The sequence below is a fragment of the Pseudochaenichthys georgianus genome, chromosome 5, assembly GCF_902827115.2.
Source record: "Pseudochaenichthys georgianus chromosome 5, fPseGeo1.2, whole genome shotgun sequence".
Classification (NCBI taxonomy): domain Eukaryota; kingdom Metazoa; phylum Chordata; class Actinopteri; order Perciformes; family Channichthyidae; genus Pseudochaenichthys; species Pseudochaenichthys georgianus.
The window spans coordinates 18,607,580-18,612,171 of record NC_047507.1 but is presented as its reverse complement, the minus strand read 5'-3'; positions in this window follow the sequence as shown (position 1 = coordinate 18,612,171).

The following is a 4,592-nucleotide window of genomic DNA, read 5'->3' as shown; positions in this document are numbered from 1 at the left end:
GTATTCATACATTTCAGTTCAGCTCAGGTCAGCTGAGTTCCTTTTTAACCTCCTCTTGCACATACAAGACAAGAGGAAGTGCAAAGAAAGCAGGACACCGCAGCACAGACGACGGTTTGGGAAAACAAACAAATCTCTGCTTGCCTGAGCTAGAGCCCTGATGAGCTTTTTATAAAATATTTCTGTATTTTATTGTGAATACTTTGTTGCATTATGAGGGCTTATTATGTTATCGGCTCAACACAGCCGTTAATATGTGACTGTACTATCTCTTCTAATGTGAAAGAAATGTTCTAAAACGACAGTGTGTGAAATCTGTTTTCTTCAGATAACTGATTGTTCGAGAGATTACTCAGCCTGTTGATAACATCCCTGTGGGTTTGCACAATCGGGTTCACCTGTGTTATGTAACCTTTATAATCATGATGTTCCCTTCTATAGCTGCCTGGCTGTCTGCGAGCAGTGTGGTCAGACAGTGTCCTCACCACCTCTTGACTGCAGGATTCACCCACTAGAAGCCTGCAATAAAGATTTAACCATCCGTGCAGACCAATAAACTGTGCCACATGTTCAAGTTGTTTTGTTATTTTAATGCAACAATATGCTGAACATAAACAGCAGATGTAAAGTGGGCGGTATTGCAAACATCTTATGAGGACATAATAATATAGCAGTATCCTCAGACCACAAAAGCAAAGAGGCAAAGCCATAACAAGTATTTCATGGCAATTAAAGGTGGGGTAGGTATGTTTCAGAAACCGGCTCGAGATACACTTTTTGTTATATTCCATGGAATGCTCTTAACATCCCGATAGCAATGAATATCTTAGAAGCCGTAATACTGTAAAAAGTACAATGGCCTACCTGCCTGTCAGCCTTCCATCGGGGCACAAACTTATCTCGTGCCCTCATTGGTCATGTGCGCGTTCGTGTGTGTTGGAGAAGGGGCTCTATAAGGAAGTGGCAGATTTTCTCCGGTTGTGTATTTTCAAATTGGAGCGATCTCGAGCCGGTTTCTCAAACTTACCTACCCCACCTTTAAGGGAAATGTGGCTGCTCTTGCACACAATACCCCTGATGTTGTATACAATATGTCTTGCTTCAGTGAAAGCCTGACTTCATCAAATACATTCTGAACATATTTAAAAAAAAAATAACATCTCATACTCTTCATTTATACAAAAGCAGACACATGAGCAGATTCAAATATTTTCATGTTGTATTATACATTTCATATTTGAACTGACAGAATAATTGATATTAGGATTTGATCAATACTTATCTATTCAGCATTTTTCTGTTGAGACAAGCTGTGTTCTGTAACTCACATCTTCCTCCAGGCCTCCTTTGTCTTATTACTACATTGGCATATTGACAACACTCTGGTGCCAGGTGTGTTTGTCAGAGAATAACCTTGTAAAGTCAACAATCCTTGGATCATGATAGGGGATTAAAGCAAAAATACAACCCAAACCTGCTGTGTGGAACTTAACCTTACGAAATAAACAACATTTACAATTTAAGTTGTCTTCTTAAAAAACTGTGATACATTTTTTCTGGAAGTAAGAGCAACTAAAGGGGGTAAAGAGGCTATGAGTCCATTGACCAAATGAAACGGACCATTGAAACCTTGAAAAATAGTACATGTTTATCTGTGTTTGTAAATTATTGGCAACATTTGGGATCATTTAATTACTGTACACAACTCAAATAATATATAACACAGGTCCAGCCATTTTTAGACATATTAATGAAAGTTACATATTATTAGTCTAAATTAAAATTGTGTAAAATGTGAATTTCATATATAGGTCTCATATCTGATATCAATTTGAGGTAAATATCCTCAATAACAGATGTCAAGTCCTCTGTTGGAAATATTAACTCTGAGTAATATTTGGCTAACTTGAAATATTTATTTTTGATTTAACATATTACATTGTGGAAATGACATCTACACAAAACTCATCCACTGTTTTTGTATCATGTTACAATATATATTTGTTGGCATCACTGGGTAACTTGAGCAGAGTTACAGAGTCCCTGTGAGGTATTTATGGAGTCTTTATTATGTTATATCCTTTATATTACCAGTTTAAATATAATGAAAATACAGTTGTATAAATAAAAATTGTAAAGAAAAATTGAAGCCTTCCATCATGTGTATGTAAAAGGCCTACTAACAGCAAAACAGGTGCTTGCCACTATTTGTAAAATGTGATGACTTCCCATTTCATCATAGTGTTTCTCAATGTACATTTAGGCTTACATATTTAACACCGTAGTACTTTTAAGTTTTAACACTGTAACACGGCCGTAGACAAACGATCTCCACCTAGTGAAAATCACAATAATGGTAAAAAAGGACCACCATGTATAGGCAATTATATTAGTAATAATAATAAGCATACTACGGTGGCCCTGAAGTGCAAGACAACCCAGCATTTCAGAAAACACAACAGCATTTCACAAAACACAACAGCATTTCACAAAACACCACAGCATTTCACAAAACGCCACAGCATTTCAGAAAACACAACAGCATTTCAGAAAACACCACAGCATTTCACATTGGACAGAAAGGGTATTCCTTAGGGAGAACACTTCTTGTTTGTGATTGGACAGAGCCAGCCATAGAAGCACTGCTGTGATTGGTTGTTTTTGCTGCCAGTCAAGAAATTACGCTGCGTGATTGGCCCAACACATCAGCCGTTAGCACACACTCAGAGCTCACAGCTCCTCATATCTGTTCAGAAACTGGACAAAAGTTAAACATATACAAAACACAGACTGTCTATGTCATTTTGAATACAGTCGCTGCTTTATTTATGTCTGTATGACGTTGTTGTGAGTGTGGACGGAGCAGCTACAGGTTAGTTTAGCCTGATCGATCCGATTCCGATAGGATTTACATGGAGATACGGCCCGCCCCCTCTCCAGCGTCTTGTTTGAATGACAGGAGTAAACACAGAATTAATGCTTTATTAATTCATGGTTTTTAAGGTGCTTATCTCCATGTAAATACTATGGTAGACCACCCAATATTCGCATCGCTCTAATCGCTTGAGTTTCACCGCGGCTGTCAGCTGTGTTTGCTCCTGTCATTCAAACAAGAGGCGCTGGAGAGGGGGCGGGGCGTATCTCCATGTACATTCTATGGGAGATACCAACTACAACAAAATGAACATATTTGACCGTGATTTAATTGTAATACACGTTTCAAAGTGATGCCGAAGTAACTACATACTGATAAAGGTTAGTAAAAACCATGAATTAACGCTTTGACAAGTCTGCAGATAAGACGGCAGGCGAAAAGCTTTTAAAATGCATGTTTTCTGAATGGAATCGGACCCATCAGGCTAAACTAACCTGTTGCTGCTCTGTCCACACTCACAACAATGTCATACAGACATAAATAAAGCAGCGACTGTATTCACCATGACATAGACAGTCTGTGGTTTGTACATGTTTAACTTGTGTCCAGTTTCTGAACAGATATGAGGAGCTGTGAGCCCTGAGTGTGTGCTAACGGCTGATGTGTTGGGACGTTGGGACATATTTCGCTGTCGGGTGTTGTTGACCAATCACGAAGCGTCATTTCTTGACTGGCAGCAAAAACAACCAATCACAGCAGTGCTTCTCTGGCTGGCTCTGTCCAATCACAAACAAGAAGTGTTCTCCCTAAAGGAATACCCTTTCCTTCCAATGTGAAATGCTGTGGTGTTTTCTGAAATGCTGTGGTGTTTTCTGAAATTCTGTTGCGTTTTGTGAAATGCTGTGGCGTTTTCTGAAATACTGCGGCGTTTTCTGAAATGCTGTAGTGTTTTGTGAAATGCTGTGGTGTTTTCTGAAATGCTGTAGTGTTTTCTGAAATGCTGTGGTGTCTTGCACTTCAGGGCCACCGTAGAATACATTTGTGAGAATTTTTCGAAATCACCATTTTCAAATAAGTTATTGTAACGTAACAGATTACTGTTTCATTTTGTGTACCGGTTTTTTTTAGGATGTAACTATTAAGTTACATCCTAAAAAAAACCGGTACACAAAATGAAAAGGCGGGGTTTTACCGTCTCTTACAGAAACAGTAATCCGTCTCAGCGCGCGTCTGTGGATGTGCTTTTATTTCGGTGCTTTACACATCCCGTGTGTGACTAAGGCTCGGCTATTACACAGCAGTGTTGATGATATGTGTTGTCAGCTGAGCGGGAAGGACAGCCTGCTGCGGTACAGGCTGTTCCCAGCCTGGCTCGGCACGGAACGGGTTACAGGTCAGGGTGTCTATTGGAACACAGTGTTCTCGTCAGCAGAGGCAGCGGTACAGCTACAGTACAGCCGGAACATTGTGTTACTTTGTGGCTGCTTTCCAAGACCTGCCCCTTAATTTTACACTAAACGCCCTCCCACAACTCTATGCTATTCTCTCGCTCTCTCTCTCTCTCTCTCTTCTCTCTCCTCTCTCTCTCTCTCTCTCTCCCTCTCTCTCTCTCTCTCTCTCTCTCTCTCTCTCTCTCTCTCTCTCTCTCTCTCTCTCTCTCTCTCTCTCTCTCTCTCTCTCTCTCTCTCTCTCTCTCTCTCTCTCTCTCTCTCTCTCT